This window comes from Spea bombifrons, chromosome 3, assembly GCF_027358695.1.
Source record: "Spea bombifrons isolate aSpeBom1 chromosome 3, aSpeBom1.2.pri, whole genome shotgun sequence".
In the NCBI taxonomy this organism is placed as follows: Eukaryota; Metazoa; Chordata; class Amphibia; order Anura; family Pelobatidae; genus Spea; species Spea bombifrons.
Genome location: NC_071089.1, coordinates 18,123,938 through 18,142,594, shown reverse-complemented (window position 1 = coordinate 18,142,594; position 18,657 = coordinate 18,123,938). Strand labels below are relative to the sequence as shown.

At 40.5% G+C, this 18,657-nt stretch overlaps 1 protein-coding gene across 1 annotated transcript in view; it reads right to left on the bottom strand.

Annotated features, from left to right (window-relative positions):
* The window catches only part of MACROD2 (mono-ADP ribosylhydrolase 2), a 773,797-nt gene that overhangs the window by 686,447 nt on the left and 68,693 nt on the right, over positions 1-18,657 (bottom strand). The gene's annotated exons all lie outside the window — the stretch shown is intronic.

Sequence of the window (18,657 nt, the reverse complement as noted above, 5' to 3'; positions counted from 1 at the left end):
CGATCAGAAGATCTCGAATAGCCCAGAAAGCTGTTGCAGCTCCAACGTGGCCACTTTGCGACTCGTTTCCTGTCATTTGGGCAGACGGCTATGCCCTGACCCCACCTACCTCCAGGACTTGCCCCGCTCACTGGCAGCACCTGCCCTGTCCCTCTCTGCCTCTTGCAACACCCCCAACACAGGTGTCCTGATTTTCACTCATGAAAGTTGGGGGGGGTATGGTAATCCAATGGTCAATAGAAAAATGTAATATTTTTCTGTATAATAATATTTCAGTAATGAATACTGCATGATAAAGTCACATAGGAAGCTTAAATAAACCCAGCTGCCATATAACTGGCAAGTCACATGACTCACAGTGGTATTTAAAAGTCTATAACAGGTGACTAACACATCAGAGCTGTTACTACTGATGACAGCACAAATGTATGGGCACGGCATTGCCATATGTTTAAAAACACATACATTCATTTTAGATCACTTTGTAGACACACTTTAAAAAAAACACATTTTTACGTAGGTTTAGTTATTGACAGTTATTCTCAAACACGATGTCACAACACAACCTGTGCCACGAGGATATAAACCGAGTCTAGCACATTTTAGACACACAAACATGCAAGTACAATCCCATACCGGTAACTGTTTTACTGAGCACCTCATGATATAACTACGATATAGCAGTGAGTTCCGGGTTCATATATTTCTGTAGAAAGTGGTAACATTGCCATTGATGTTTTTGCTCTTTCCCAACCCAACTACTAAAATAATTGACCTATGAGCGTTTGTTTAGCTCTATTACGACAAACATCTCTGAGAAGTTTTTGTCATACAAGTCATTTGTAAAATACATGCAACAAACAATTTGGAGCTCAATAAACCCCTATTACCCACATTATGTGGTACTGGGAGCCTGCTCTATGCGAACAGCTAGCACAGTTCCCAGTCCCAAACCGCTGAAGGTCACAACCAGCATTCCACTTCTAATGGGGCTACACACAACTACCAAATTATGCAATGTGAAAGTGCAAAAAGGGAAAGGCATCCCCATGGACATTATATGAAGAAAAAAATTCAAAACAGTCATACAATGAAGTCAAAATATTCCACCGTAACTTGGGCAGAATGTGCTGTGACATCATTCCATTACCAATAGGTGTAGCTGTTAAGGAAACCCATTAGCCTGCAGCTATGAGCTGGCAGAGAGGTGTACTGTGTAATACCATGTATCAGCTAGATTCACCAGGAGGGAAATGTGTCCAAATCGGGACATCACTGTGTTAGGGGCTTGTAGAGACAGGAATGGTTGCCAGAGCAAAGATTGGGTAAGACCAGAACAGCCCACCTAATTCTAAGAGCCGCCTTGTGATGCTCAGATGGGCAGTACATGTGTATGTGTATGTGCAGGCGTGCGTAAGGGCCAGAGCCGGCCTTAGGTGTTCCGGCGCCCTGTGCGAACTACTCCTCTGGCGCCCCCCCCTCACTACCCCCCCTCTGCCCCTTCAAACTACCCCCCCCTCTGCCCCTTCAAACTACCCCCCCTGCCCCTTCAAACTACCCCCCCCTCTGCCCCTTCAAACTACCCCCCCCTCTGCCCCTTCAAACCGCACAGGGCGCCACACTCCAGGGGGCGCCGCCGCCGCCGCCGGGTCCTCCCCCGCCGCCACGGGGTCCTCCGCCGCCGCGGGGTCCTCCTCCGCTGCCGCGGGGTCCTCCTCCTCCGCCGCCCCCTCTGCACCTAAATGAAAACGTTGTTTTTTTTGTCGTTGGTTTTTTTTAACTTTATTTAACATCCTCCATGTTAAATAAAGTTAAAAAAACCAACAACAAAAAAAACAACGTTTTCATTTAGGTGCAGAGGGGGCGGCGGAGGAGGAGGACCCCGCGGCGGCGGCAGCGGAGGAGGACCCCGCGGCGGCGGCGGAGACCCCGTGGCGGCGGAGGACCCCGTGGCGGCGGCAGCGGCTGCGGGGGAGGACCCGGCGGCGGCGGCGGCGCCCCCTGGAGTGTGGCGACCTGTGCCTGGTAAGGGCAGTGTGTGTGTGTGTGCAGGCGTGTGTAAGGGCAGTGTGTGTGTGCAAGCATGTCAAAGGCAGTGTGTGTGCAGGCATGTGTAAGGGCAGTGTGTGTGTGCAGGCATGTGTAAGGGCAGTGTGTGTGTAAGGGCAGTGTGTGAGCGCAGGTGTGTGTAAGGGAAGTGCGTGTGTGCAGGTGTGTGTATGGGCATTCACTGCGTCACATCATATCCTTGTCTGCCAGACTTGAAGCAGCTAGCCCTCCCCTTGCTCTGTTGATTAACCCTTACCTCACATCATGCTTTGTTTTGTTTGTGTGGTTTTTTTTGGGGGGGGGGGTAAGGGGCCTCAGTGCATTATTTTGCCCAGGCACTACAATGCTGTTAAGACTGCCCTGCCAGACCTCCAATTCATTTTATAGGGTCCCTGAGATTTGCCCCCTACAGGCTCTAGGTCCACACTGTCTACATAAGTGGGACAGTGGCTATGCAGCTCCCCAAAATCAGGACTGTCCTGCAAAAAATATGTATATATATATACATATACATATAATTTCCCCAAGATATTTATGTGTAGGGGAAGTTTCCTGCTAAGAACATGTTCTGACTCCTACTCAGTGTTATTTGAAATGACAATTCACACAATTCTGCCAAACAGTGACATTTTTTCTAGAACCGCCAAACATGCAAATGCAGCATTAGCTTGAAAAGCATGTACACATTTTTAGTATTTAACAGAGAGCAATCAAGAAAATCTTTTCTTAATGAATGTTTAATGTGAAATGATAACACTGACCAAAAAACAATTCAACCAATATTTATCCTTAAAAAGAAATCAAATGTAAACCAGTTCAAAGCTTTCGCATTTGTCACCTTGACCCCTCACTGTGAGGTACTGCTCCTAAAATTGTCCTCGCCAGCCCACTAACCCATTTCAAATAGGTTGTAAAGGGAGGAAAAATGGTTCCAGAAATAATACAGCTCTAACATACAACTGCACGGTAACACAAGGGGATAAAGGTTTACGGATGACAATCAGATGTGCAGCTAAGAGCCCTTCATCGATATTGTGAAATAAATAACTATTTCATCCTTTCCATCCTTTGCTAGTAGCTGATCAGAAGTTCTCTCTCTTTTCTTCTGGGAATCAAATATATAATAGCAGAATGTTTCTACTGCAAGGACATAAAAGAAATCCATTGTCAGTACCCACGAGTACTAGACATACCAGGGCTTTGAACAGCACAGTTCAACCTGCTGGGGTTAGCGAAAGATGAAATATTCTAGCAACCATTATGTTCACCTGCGGACACAATGATTGTGGAAAAAAGGAGAAATAAGGTAATTTGGGAAATGGGAAGTTATAGCACCAATCCAACCTTCTCTATATTTTTTTACTGAGACAATATTTCTAGCACTAAACCCATTGGGTGGCGAGAAAATGTTTCGATTTTTTGAGACATTGATTTTGAGATAATTGTATAATGGCCCCCTTTTACAAAATACCCAATTTTAAAAACATTATACATTTTGCAGAGACAACTCCTCATACGTACCTGCTGATCATTTCTTTCAATGATTACAGAGGTCTGTGTTGTTACTTGATACGTAAAGCCCTGTTTTTTTTTATTTTTATGTAAAGTGAACTAATGAACATTTTTAGCTCGAGGTGCCATGTGCATCAAAACCGGTCATCTGGCAAATTGGGCATATGCTCGGTTGGCCAAAAGCCAATGGAGCCATACACTTACCTTCCACAATGGCAGACCGAGGCCTTCAGTGCACGTGTGGCAATGATCCGGGTACTCACGGTTACACGCTGCAAAAGTGTAACATAGTACGCAGCCAGGCGTATCTAGAAAGCAGCCACAAGTACGTAATTTTGTGGCCACTATATCTTTGTTGGTTGAGCAATAGGTTTATCAGTCCATTACACCAAAATAATTCCTTTTTAGATGTTTTAGAAAGGTTTGCACACTTGTTCATTAGTATTCTTCTAGGAAGGCCATGTCGCAATGATCTAGGATTCAGGCATGCTGATTATTTGCTCATAAGGCACAAACACATATTCAGTGGGCTTACTTGCAGAATATAATAGTCAGTTGTGTTCATGGAATTTTAGCGAGTAAGGACCACAGAGGGGCTATCATATTATTCATAGAGGGGCTATTCAGCATAGAAATCACCAGGCAACGCATAAGGTTATGGCACATACACTAAATATCTTTTGGTAAGGGTTAGACCACATGCTACAAAAGGATTTTCATGGTTGTACTAATTAATTAACTGCAAGAAAGAAGGCCAATTCACACTCACACATGACTAATGTTTAAACTGACAAAAGATTATCTGGCAGGCTCCTCCAGCAGAAATGGTCCTGTATAATGCTTATTTTATGATGTTAGGAAACGCTGTACAAATCTCGCTGTTCTAACTATATATAATTGAGGGATACGCTCTTCCTGTAGCAGAAGTTCACTGGGGTTGGACCTTAATGTATAGTGACGCCAAAAAAGTGCAAATCAAACTCTTGCAAACTCTCTGCCAGCTCTTCCCTTAGTGAATAGACACACAAGCCATCCACAAAGCTACAGAGTCAGCAGCCTCTGGCATTCCAGCTGCTTTGGACAATGACAATTCAGAACATCTCATGTCTGGCCCCCTAGAGGTTACCCATCTCTACTATTGTGCATACCTACAACACAAGCATTTTTGCTACTATAACATTACGGTCTCATTTACTGGGATAGGTGACACGGCTGTTATTTAAATATGGGAAACAGTCTACTAAATAGGCACTTTTACATCTTGGGATGGAGTGCTTGTCAAACATACATCTATTCTCGCAGGAGAATATTCCCAGCGGCACATCAGTAAGAAGGCTTATTCTTCTGGTATAGTGCATAATGAACCTTTTATCTTATTCCATACATCTTGCAATTCTTTATTATTCAAATTAGATTTCAAAATCTCTTAACATTACAAAGCATGGTTTTGAAGTAACCCCATGAGTTCCAGAGAGGTGGCATGATCAAAAGAGCTGCAAGACAACACACCTTCCGTCCTCTCTTGGCTCAAGGCTATGATTTCCACAGTGATTAAGTTATTCACCATCACCAATCTGTTGATTTAATGGTCATGTATTATAGGGCCATAATGGCCTTTCCAAAAACCAACCCCACGTATGCAGCAAAAGCTGATCCACACAATAGAAGCACTGGGCAGCTCGATGCATCACCTTCACAACCAGCGTGCAATGGAGTATCTGTTCCTCCTCTCTGAGGTGGGTCATTGATAAGGAATTTGTTTTATCCTTTTTTTAATCAAAGAAATGCTGATAGATGACATGGGCGAGGGGGGGGGATTTAAGAGGAGAAAAACAAACAGGAATAAAACAGAGAGGAATACAAGTTTGGAGGTTGTTGAAAGTCGACAACAAAACTAGGTTGAAAAAGGGGATCATTGTCATGAGAAATGTGAAGGAATGTGCTAAAAATTGGAATGCAGAATCTTAGCCTGAATAAATGATGTTAAGTTAAAAGCCTTGTGGCTCTTACATGAATGCTAGCATCAAGTAGAATAAAAGCCTTGTGGAAGAACAAATGTTTTGATGCTTTAAGGAATTGTAAGCATACCTGGGAACTCTCCAGGTCAAGCCCTGTTTCCCCCAGGTCTCCTGGTCAATGTCTTCGCTCACCGGACACATGAGTGGCTGTGCCCACTGGTCTCCCGCTAAGGCTGCCTGGGGCTAGTACCTCCGCTTTGTGAATCAATCCTGACCAGGAGAGAGAGCTCCAGGCAGCCTACAATGGTAAGTTCCCAGGAAAGTTACAATCTAACTCTTCTAATGTGTAAAGGTAAGGTCATGAGTGGTCACTCAGGAGTATCACTTTTGCAGTTATATATAGTGATATCCTATGGGATATAGGTTTTATGCACCAAACCATAAGACAGGCAATGGCAATTAAATTAATAAAGGGAACCAAAAATGTCACTTTGAAGAATTATTACTTGCAAGATATGCCCAGTGTTCCTAAGTGAAAGCACCCCTTTCACTGAATGAATTTTATCAGCAAGGCAAATACTGTTCGCCTCATTACTACTATATATATAATAGATAACCATGTAGGGTTTAGTAGAATATCCATCTATTAATTTGTCCTCTTTCTCGGACGATCTACTTGGCATTCATGACATGTGTTTAGCTCAATATTTGGAACACATTCTTCCAAGGGAATAGCAATCTATGGACAGCATCCATAAAACCATCACATTTGTATGTGTGCTTGAGTGTGTAAAACATAATAAAAGAAACATGAGGTTAGACGCTGAACACAATCAAAAGAGAAGTGAAAAATACTTAAATGATTCGCTGGCTGCCCCAGGGGGAAACTTTTTCGAAAAGAGTTAGAAAAAAACGTACAACACTGATGGCAAACTGTTATCCCTGAGTGATAAAGTCATGTAATGCATTTTCTGACAGGTATTCCAGGTAAGCCAATAAACTAGCATAGATAGCATAATACATCACCAACCTTGGACGCTTGCCAGGCACCTAATCAATTTGCTCAGAGTCAAATATAACTTGAAAACATTATATTTGGCCAATAAAAATACAGAAGCCAAACCCAATATACCACAGTGTGGCTAACGAGTGCTGTTGGCAGCACACTGCCCGACGCGTTCTAGGTCTCCGAGCAATCATGCAGGTATCATGCGAGTGCCGCATAATTCTATCTCCGCTGTATTGGAGCAGTGTGGGTTTCCGAGACATAGCTCATATAAGCACCAAAGGGTATGGTACGTCTGCACAGCGCCTCACATTTCTTTATTCAATATCACTGAATTGCTATAAATTACATTCAAAATGACTGTGAGTCCTGAATTTTAATGTTAAAGCTACACCCTGTGGGGGTACTATAGGGTACAAGGCAATGAACTACGCTAACTGTAAGAAACATTCACAGGTTATTTACCAGTAGTTGCTACAATGGTTTCCCAATGCCGTTGGTTTCATGCATGGGCTTTTTAAAGTTCCTCGCAATTTCCACATTATCTACTTAACCCATGGCTGGACATTTTTTGTAAAGGCAGATTTGCCACATAGTCAGCAGGGACAAATACCATATGTACTTCTCGGATTTCAATAAAAATGTGTCCCCAGTCAAATCAATTTGAATCCATAAAGCACCAAAGAAAAAAATATGCATTTATTTGTATGTTAAGCATTTACACATATTTCATTAAGAGGTTGGGTATAAAAATGAGGGGTGGAGTTAGACGTTCTCCACCATCTAATTTTTATTAGAAATGCATATTTAATAACCAATGGATTGTAAAAAATAAATAAAAATAATAAAATGGAAATATGAATGTTAATGAAGGGGCACTGGAAAAACTTATTTACACAGAAAACAAAAAAAATAAAGAATACAAATCCCATGTATATGTAGCTATGGCATGAGTGCCTCTGTGCTGTTTATGTTCACTTGTATAATGGTTCAATGTCCAGTAAAGATCCACAGAACACTTAAGAACAGTAATTATGAAGCTAAATACATGCATTCCAGGTGTAATCCCAGCACCACTGGTTCTAGCCTCCTACCTGGTGTCCTGACCTTCCAAGTTCATGGTTTTCCAGAACCAAAAATGTAGTCTCACCATGATTCTTTAACTACGGCACAGAACAGGATCCAAAGAGTTAAATGACCCTACAGATGGAAAACTCCCAGACAGGATCTGCAAATGACTGCCCCAACCTATGAGCTATATACATAACCCCTTAAATGCCACCAAACACAACCTGCAAGGTTACTAGTACACTACAAGGGTTCCAGATATAAAACATTCAACGCGGTGCTGGCCTCTGACCCGCAGGCTTCTAGTTCATATATATCGATCATGGCACAGTCTGGAATTAGCTTGAACCAGAGACAGCAGTTCTGATTTAGCAATCTTCCATCATTTGTTTGCTCTTCATATTATAGACAGACACTGACTTGAGAAAGGAATAAGTAAATAGACATATTGGCGATTTCGGGGTTTTTTTTGCAAGCTGCCATGGCTGTGCATTGCATAAATCATGACAAAGCACCTCTCTGCTCAAATGAGCCGTAAATCATTTTTAATTTATGACAATAGTACTGTTGCCCTTCTACTACATTTGAAATAACAGCAAATGACATTTTAATTTCATCCTCCAAATTTACTTGCTATATGTTGCCGAGCGTAATTTGAAGTGTACGAGTTCATTTTGAACTCCGATTTTTCCTTGTCACAGACACAAGACATTACATAAACCCATCAGGCGTAACTCAAACGTCTAGATCTAAAGTGCTTTGCTGTCTAGAAATGGTGTTTACTAAGTCATCAATGAGGTGTGAAGAGATTAATACCAAAAAACAAAAAAAAGCACACATTACGTAGCTCCAGTTTGCTAAATGTATTCATAAAAATCATTGAACGAAGTTGGAGAAGAGAGACATCAATGTAGCAGAACAATCAGAGGAGCATCGTGGGGAGCAGAAGTTAGGGAGGAACGCTTTCATTGTATTACTTACAGCAGCGAGCATCATACCGGAAAGATACATATGCAGATCGGGAATATTAAAAACGCCATTAGAGTGAAAAAAAACAATAAGGTCGAGTTTGTTTTATTGGAATAAAAACACCAGAAGCCTGCAAGATTATAGCTGCATGTACCCATAACTTCTGTTCTTTTGACACTTAACAATAAATTTGGATATGTTTTCGTTCTTAACTTTTCTTTCAAAAAGCAGAATATACATTTATGTAGTAACTGCTCCTGTGGGTCCAGGTGGGCCATAAACAGCGATCTTACAACAAGGCAGTAGGTTCGGAAGTTTTGTAAAGTACCTTTGTGTTATCAGGATTTGCTTACATTGTTACATATTATATATATATATATATAATAATAAAGTAATGTTACTTTTCTGACACATGGGCTATTGGTGCTCAGTTTTTATTATGGCTAATTGTAAAGCAGAGCAACATAAAGGAAGGCCATGCTTGAGAGCCAGAGGACATAGTCTTAAGCTAGAGGGGCAAAGGTTTAAAAGGTTTAAAAGGAAATATTACTTTACTGAAAGGGATGCATGGAATAGCCTTCCAGCAGAAGTGGTAGATGTTAATACAGCAAAGGAATTTAAGCAAGCATGGGATAGGCATACGGCTAAGCTAGATATTCAGAGGTTAGGCAGACTGGATAGGCAGACTGGATGGGCCGAATGGTTCTTATCTGCCATCACTTTCTATGTTTCTATATCCTTTTTGCTCTATCCTAGGTCCTTAATGCACTGAGCCACTTCAAGACATGTGGCAAGGGGCGGAAGCAAGCAATGGGGGCTGTACAGACGGTCCCCCATAGTGTTAATGGGAATGTTGGGGAGATCAGGATTGAACGACACTGCATGGAGCCTGAATAGGGCAACTGGCTTCTCATTGTTCGGCCAAAGGGATGCTGCCCCCCAGACCTGCCGCCCCAAGCATAAGCCACTGCGTGGGAGAGCCATGAAAATGCTATTCATTACTAAATAGCTAGAATAAAGCAACCACTACATTGTTCCACGGTATATTTAAAAGATGAATACAGATTTACCAAAACAAGCTGTGGAGATAAGAATTGCACATTTAAACTTGTGAACACAATTCTAATCATTTAGCCATTATAAAGGCAAATTCATTTAAACAGGAACCTCTGTGACCCAGATAATGGCATCACACCCCGTAAGGCTGCAACAGTACTTAAATATGATTATACGAAAATTTGCCATAGATTGCCTTTATTACTAATCTGTGTGGACGGATGCCATTAAATCAAATAACATGCTGGAGAGATAAGAGGACGCGTTTATACATGTCAAGTGAATAATGAACTCCCCTGCCATCAAATAAAAATGTATGTAATAAGAGATGCGAGGTCATCTACCTCTCTTAATCGCACTGAAATCCATCTTTATTTTCTGTTACGGCAACTATACACACCAGCGATCCCTCTAAGGGAGTTTTCTCTTCTGCATCTTCTCTCTTGTTTCCACGTTTTAAATAATCGTTTTCTCACAGCGTGCCATTTAATAATACATCATCCTCTCCAAATTAAGAGGCATTCTGTCTTTTCCGTCCTCTGGCAAGTTCTCCCCTTTTCGGGCTAACTCGTTCACAGGTAGAGGGGATTAAAATGCTATCGTGACATAAAATTAATTTCTTAACAGAGAAAGGAAGCCCAAGCTATTGTATGAGGACAGCTTCTATTCATTATACTGTATAGCTGTTAATTAATCATTAGGCTTCATTCTCTCCGCTGGAAGTTAATGTTTCCCAAATCAAATCAGTAGAGTGTGGCATGTTGTAAAAAGCTCACTGTACAAATTAAACTGTTTATTTCTCTGCTGTAGGGTGGTGACTACAGTCACTTTCTTCAATCCAGAACTACATTCGTAGCGTGAGGGTCGAGTTCAGTCGGATGCGGCAAGGCCAAAGGCACCAGAACAATTAGCTCTATGACTTCAAGGCAAAACGTATAGGGTTGTTCTTAAGTGAAAAGCATAAAAGATTCACAAAATAAAAGATGCCACAAAGTAAGTAGTTACATAGGGAGGTCACTTTCATCTTATTCTGTACTATAGCTGGCATCCTGATTTATGATCCACTACCCATTTAAAACAATGAACCAGAAGTTAATGAATATTTCTGCATCCCAGAGAAATGCCTCGGAAAACAAGGAGGTATTACAGGATCTATTTAAGACATGAGAAAGTAGCCAATATTAGGGATACATTTCTATTTCATGGAGAAATAAGTGTAACGGGTCACATCTAGCATGGTGAAACTAGGCCACTTCTGCTTAAAAGAGCAATTATAATAAACATTCGAATGGATCCTATGGCGATTGTTCCAAACTTAAAAGGGAACCACCGCCAACTTCTTTTTATTACTAGCATCACTGCAACAAAATGAAATAATAGCCACTTCTTTTCAGTGTAAAGCCACTTTACTGTATACAGCCCTGTATTTAATGCCCAAATTAAAATATTGATTTTTTTTTCCATGGGACTTCCCCTTGAACTCTTTGGGCCAGCTTCAATGAGCATGTCCTTACACACTGAACGAAAAGAACATAAAAGGCAGGTCGCCTCTTTTCTCCGTGTTTGAGATGCGCATTATAGTTGGGCTTCATAAGGTGAAACAGAGCGCTCTGCAAGAAAAAACCTTAAGATCTGAGCTCCTGGTCAAATCTCCTGTTCAAAGTTAAGAGATATTACATGTTGTTTTTGAAGCGTTTAATAAAGTGCTTAGAACAAAGGGGGGCTTTCACTGGGAGGACTAGACTCCAAGTAGTTAACAATATTCTTATATTACATGTGAACTCGCTGCCATTTTTGCATTTACAGAAGATACAAAAAGAAAAAGAATCGACTCGCCAATGTAATGTATCTAACCTCATTAAAAATGCATCTAAATCGATTCCAACAAAGCACAATTTTTCATGTGCGCGGTAATTCCCAGGTTCGCGTCTATTACACCTTAACGACAGAGACACTGCTGGTCAAGGAAGAACGCCTAAAGCATTCTGTGTTCTCATATTACAAATCTACATATATTAAAATCAGAGAGGTTCTCAAATTTCCCCATCTATTGCTCCAAAGCAAATTCTAATTGTCATGCTTCATTACATTTTTTTTCCCAAGGCCTGAAAACTCCCGGCCATGTATTTTTCTTCCCCATCATTACCGCAAGGTCAATACTAATTCATACGCACATACACATCTGTATTTCTGACACGTGTTGTAGAAAACACGGCCTTTTCATTACGAGTTATGCATAATCTGAGGTCAATTTACACATCATCAAAGCTTTGGGAATGTACAAAGAATTTCCCCTTTAGACACTTACAAAGTGCTCCCGTGTACCGCTTACATTATCGACTGCTAAAGCCTTTTCTCATGTTCAAACATGGGAGCCTTTGTCTGCTCAAAAAGACAACCATATGCCTTTTCAATGCCCTACATTTTACCGGGACTTTCCAATTGGTTCAAGATGCAAACAAAACTAACGTTTTGCCAGTTCCCCAGTATAGATAATTAAAACATTCTAGATCAAGCCCTTCCAAGACACTACACCTTTACTCTTTGTGTAGCCTCTGTGTGGTATATGTATTAGAACAAAGAAACTCATTTTCTTTGAAACAATTTTACTTACCTGGTTGTTTAACACGAACACGTAGTGACAAATGATCCTCTGGAGCGTGGAACATTGCAACAATGACGCAGCGTGCAACATCATCACGTGAGTACAGAGGCTACAAGTAGCATCCGGTGCCCCATACGGTATATATGTCCAAAAGGGCTGCAAATTCTGGCCGTTTTCTGCAATACGTGGCATCACACAAAGAGGGTCTGGGCACATTAAAGATATCCCTTTGCAATTATCAGTTTATTTGCTTGACTCTAATGCGTCCAGCCTACTCAACCAAAGTCTCACTAGCTGGTTTTAAAGATTCCTTTATACTATTTCAGAACTTTAACAGACGATTAAACAATTGTATCTTCATCCATGTTTCACAACACCTTGTATAGATTCCTCCGTGGGCTTATGTGGCGCCTACAATTTCTAGCTCTATGAGTCGCCTCTATTTCCACGTTTCTCCTATATGCCAATATATGAATGCTGATTTACATTATTGTCTTTGCCCGGTAATTATTGACTTTTAGTCATCTTTGGTGGTAGATGTGAATTCATTTTTTGCTGTTGAATGTTCAAGGGGTACACTGGAGATCAGCTTGGACTTCTATACAACTGAGGAAAACATAATCGGTGCTTATAGATTTTGTGGTGATCTCTGGCATCAAATGTGCCTTGGAGTTATAGTTGGCCACCACCCCTACCTCCCTTCCAACTATCTCTTTACAATGTAATAAACTCTCTTCAGGAATGGACTTTGTAAAAATACACAAGGAGAAAAAATTATATCTGCCCATTTACTGATACATTGTCAGATGCTGAAAAGAATCAAATAAAGTGGGTCTTCGTTTGCAACAACTAATGGCAAATCACTTATGACGCTTGCTTTTTCTGACATTAATGACTTTGACTGGTGGTACAGAAGAGGGGGCAGATAAGTCACACATCTAACTAATGGCTACACAAATGGATTGTTAGGTTTTTTTTCTTTTTAGTCATTTTTTGAGATATTGCATAAACATTTTAAAAGTTATTTTTTATTTTTTGTAACAATTCTGTACAAATCCAAGGACACAAACAGAAACAAGGTATATTCACAGAGCAATCAGTCTGTAATATTGCTGGTGCCTGTCAAAATATATACAATGTATCTCACACACACACAACCATTCAAAAGTTTGGGGTCATTTCTATTCATATTGACACACCTGTTCTGGCTGATATAGGTTTATCTGGGATATCTGGTCTTGCACAGTCATTCAGGGTAATACAAAGTAATCACCAGAAACGTAGATGATATATATATATATATATATATATATATATATATATATATATATATATATATATATATATATATATATCTTCTTTTCTCTTCTGTTCTTGACACATTATAGCCAGCTCTGTATCTCATCTCATGTACTTGCTCGCGTTCTCCTCATGGTACCAAGTCTTTATTGTATTCATTGTTTTGAGAGAAAAATACGAAAAAAAATGCATATCGCTTCTGCTTCTTGTTTCACAACCTATATAATTGCTTTGGAGATTCTTAGTTTCAAAGTTCAGCTCAGGATGTGGCAGAGCCATCATTATTTAATCAATTTCCTATTCCCTTCTCCTCATCCTCCTTTACCAAGATTTCCTGAACCAATGAAGAAAAACCTTTACGAGGAATAGATGAGAAAATGGGAAAGAATACGATTGCTTATCTAATACGGCTGTGCACACAAAGGAGCTTTTACTCTGTGAACAATATTCCATAGGTCCATTTATTATGTAGAAATGCAAAAAGTAGGATAAAGGAAAAAAAGACAGATCTACTTTAACTTCCAGATCCACAGATAAAAGTTTTACGTAGCGTGAAGGGATGAATCAAGCTGCTTTCAGGGCTAAACCCCAACAATTCTATAAATGCCAGCTTTTTTTCTCAAAGGAAAATGACCAAGGAACACGCAAAGCCTTGCTCATAAAAAGCACCTCAAGGTAACAGCCAATGTTGTTTTTCTATGTAATGTAATACATGCAATTTATAAAACATTAATACTGTATTTACGCAACTTTCAGTGTAACTACACACAAAATAGCCCTCTTAATTACCTTGTCATTTCAGAAGAAAAAAACGAAGAGAAGCGATGTTTTGTTGGAATGGTTATGCATTTCGTGAGATTGATGTGCTCAATAAGAGAACAGCTTCCCCGTAATGCGGTTACCCTTTCTCTGCTTTTGTCTTTATTCAATAGGCTGTCTTGTTTCATTTAGCTCAGATAAATATGCAGCGCTCATTGGGCCTGGGCATTATTTTTATTTATTTGGCACCAAGTGTGATTTATTTCATTGTCGATGTTGCTAAAAGCCTCATAACGAAATGCACGGGGAACAAAAAAGAAACCCATATGGGCAGAACGCCAGGCCTCCACTCCAGCCATCAGTATACTCTAAGGACAAAACTCGGCCAGGAAGGCTTTGCCTCCAATACAAACGTGCCAAACCATAGCGCGCCATCCATAAACCATTCACTCACGTTATTAACTGATTCCAGGTCCAGAAGCAAAGTAAAAAGATGCCTCCTTCGCGCTGTAGAATATATCACCACTTGCTCGATAGATTATAATATCATGTAGCATAGTTAAATAGATATGGATGGAATATAATGTGTTTCGTACAGAGAAAACCATGATATTTTGCCTTTTTTCCAAGAATTACGAAGAAATCTTGTAACTTCTTATTCACAGATGCTTTAGCCAATGTTTTGGTGTTAGGAAAGAACAAGTGTTTCGTTACCACTGCTGATAAATGTGCCAACCACGAGAGCTCTCTATAATAACAGCGACCGAAATTACGGGTTAAAGGTTCACAACTGAAGAGGAAAAGCACACGGAGCCTTATCTATATTAGATGTATCAGAAGCCTAAGGACAGATTATATGAAAAGAAAAAAAATGGCATGCTTCTATTGTCTACAAAACAATAGATTATCTAAAACGAAGCCGGCAGCCTAAGAACAGATGTAGCTTTGAGAGACTATATTAAATAGAGCTATGTCAACGCGATGTGTGATTTATACGGAAAGTAATGAAGTTTATGTAAAGCATTATATCCGAGTCCACAGCTTTGGTGACACGGATATTTGAAGTATATACTGAAAAAAAGTATTACCAGGGCTGTTTCTGTTAAAAGGCCTCTCACTTCTTGACTGTAAAAGCTCCTTTTTGCAGAGTCCTCCTTACCTTCTGCTTCTATCATATACAGTTGGTATGATATGCACTATGGAATATGATGGCACTATATAAAGCAATAAACAAATAATAATTACACTGTGGCTGATTAATGCTCGCGGATATCTTGTATAAAAACAATATTCCTGAATTTGTAGTTAACTTTGTAACTTTGAAATTACTGCTACAAGAGGTTAGAAATGTTGTATATTTCAGGGATGGGATACATGATGACAAGATGAGATATGACATGGTGGCCCTGGTCTCAGCAACACAGATGTAACAGCAGGAGGGGGTCCTGTGTAGCCTTAACAAAGAATGTATATTAAAGTATGTTATTACATAGCACATAAGGTTCAAAAAAGTCCATCAAGGTCAACCGTTCTTTTAGGCAGGAGTGGTGTTTGTGTAGCTCTTGTGGCAGGAGATGTGCTTTGACCACGTTTGGTGCATGGGGGGATTCTGCTGGAGCACCCTTTTATTTTTCTTGCATACACAGTAGGATGAAATATATCAAATCCTTCCTTGAAATAGGTGAAACTTGCTCCAAGCATTCTTAAAGATCAAGAAGTTAAGAAATAAAAGGGCAATAAAGTATCTGGGCCGTCATGCTTATTACTGGCATATAGAAAGGGATGATATAAAGCAGTGTAATAATGTCATATTTCAGCCCCCCGGACAGTGCATGGCGGGCGATTGTATAGCACAGATGGGACAGCAGACACAGATTTCACCGCTACTTATCTTTCTCCCTGAAATCCACCAATTTATCTGAGGGTCTCCAGGTAACCAACATAATGCTGGCTTTGTGGCAACCCAACTTATTTTTCTGTGCTGATGTTAACTAATGTATGCATTCTTAATATAGATTTATATTTTTTGTTCTTCACATACAGAGGAACCGTCACTTACAGCAGTTTCCTCCAAGTCTCGTGATTCATAATGAGCCTGTGGCTTTTAAATTGCTGGCTGAGAATAGGAGAGTTGTACTTCAGGTAGATAACTACCCATGTATATGTATTTTTCTAGGCACATTTGGCTTAACCAAATACTTCCTTTAGTTCATGCACTCACTTTGTTACTTCACAAACTCATCAACATGTAACATTGGATTTCTTTTATTCTATCCTTTCTACAACATCGAGCACGAAAGATCTTTTCACCTGATGATAAAAACCGCACAAAAAAATCCATAAAAATGTGGAGTATGAAAAATAAAATCTCCATCAAGCGCAGTCCTTGTTAAAATGTAATTGTCTTAGCTACACTATCTCTACTTATATTGATTATGGGAGAACAAACAAGACTTCCCAGGTAAGCAGTCATCAAGCTGTGATTCATTGCTGAAAAGAAATTCCTTGCAGATGACAACACCTCTGAGTGAATGACCTTTTACCTTCTATTTAAAGAAAAAACACCACTTTATTCCTAAATCTCAATTTCATGCGGGATTCTAAGATGTTATTTTTTTCATGATCACTGATAGTGATGTGACATTTCTAGCATTTGTGTTATTTTCATTTAATAATAAACTATAATACAAAAGCCAAAACAATAAACATGAAAAAGTATAAAGCCAGATGCATATCTCCCGACTGTCCAATTTTATGCAAGACAGTCTCGATTCTTAGGCACCATCCAATTTTTCCAACGAGTGGGGACCATGGGCTGGTCAGGGAGATCCTCCAGCCCAGGTAAAATTGATTTAAGTATGTCCTGTTGCCAGGGCCGGACTTGGAATAAAAAAAGGAGCCCTGGAAATATTTGGACAAAAGTTTTGGATGGTTGAGCTCATGTGCCAATACGCCACACCAGGGGTATAACTAGAACCGTGTCCCACAGTTCCACCTTTGCCCCTGAAGCAGCCTGCCTGTGCCACCCCTTGCCCCAGAGGCAGCCTGCCTGTGTCACCCCTGCCCCAAACACTTATACAGTCATTCACTCACTCATTAATTCATTCACCCATTCTCTCTCCTGCATCCCCTTACCTCATCTGCAGATTTCTCTAGTCCGGGGGGTCAGCCAAGCAACACTGAGGCAGAGTGATGCATTTCCAGCCCAATTGCCGCCTAACACTTACCGCTGCGGCGCCTGCGCACTGCATGAGGAAACTCTTTTCCCAGGGGAAGCAGAAACCTGTGCTGTTTCATCGGAGTGTGCAAGCTCCATAGCGGGAAGCTGTGGGACTGCGTTAGGCGGCTCTCGGGCCACATAGACATCTGCACGGCCCCAGTGCTGCTCGGCTGGCTGTTGCATTGTGCAAAGGACTATAGTCAAAAAGCAGAAATTCTTAATTAAAATAAACTTCTATTTGTAAAACACAAATCTCTCTTGCAAATCAAAAAGTACACAGCGACATTCGCTGGCGTTTAATGCTTGTAATGCAGCACGGTTATCTGGTTCTAACAGTCACCTGAGTATCTATACGCTGACGGCAGCGGACCAGCCCTGACACACGATAACCTCTCACCACAAGCTAATAAGTTACGTAATGCGTCCCGGTGGTTTCACTGTTCCTCTACGAAACTGAAAAATATATTGATCAAGCCCGGGAGTTAAGAACAACGCGTACCATTATATGCATTTTTATAGAAACCAAGGCTACAAAAATACTGTTGCAAAAGAGTAAAATTAACAATAAATCCTTTCCAGATCACCTGAGAATTGCACTTTTTAATCATCCCCTTTTCCTGCAGCTGATTTTCCTCAAGAAATTCTAATCACTCATCCCTATTTCACCAAGTTAGAGGCGCTACTCCAAATAATTGTAACTAAACGCAGCGTTAGGAACATTGTCCAAACACTTTCCAGAGATGGCCATTTAAAAGGATCCTTCATGAATTTTAATGCATATGAAAGCTGTGTTGCCCCTTTTGCAAAAGCATAGGAGGAATCTGCAAAATACCCCCATATTTATTTGCCCCTTTGCCCACTCACCAGTTAAATGACATCCACTTCTCTCCGCACATGATGCATGACAATACTCCAATTGATTTGGCAAGATATGTTTTTTCTGTTACGTGGAGAAGCAATGACACCACCGGGACACATTACAATAGTCAGACCACAAGGGAGGTAAATAAACCTCAGGAGATATAACATATGAACGAGTTGTATCCAAGTGGAACAGCACTTGGACTATTCACTGAGTTTACCCGGACTGAGTGCCTACTGACTTTAATAAGGTTTTAAGCTAATTTCATTAGCTGAAGGTCCAGCACTGACCACC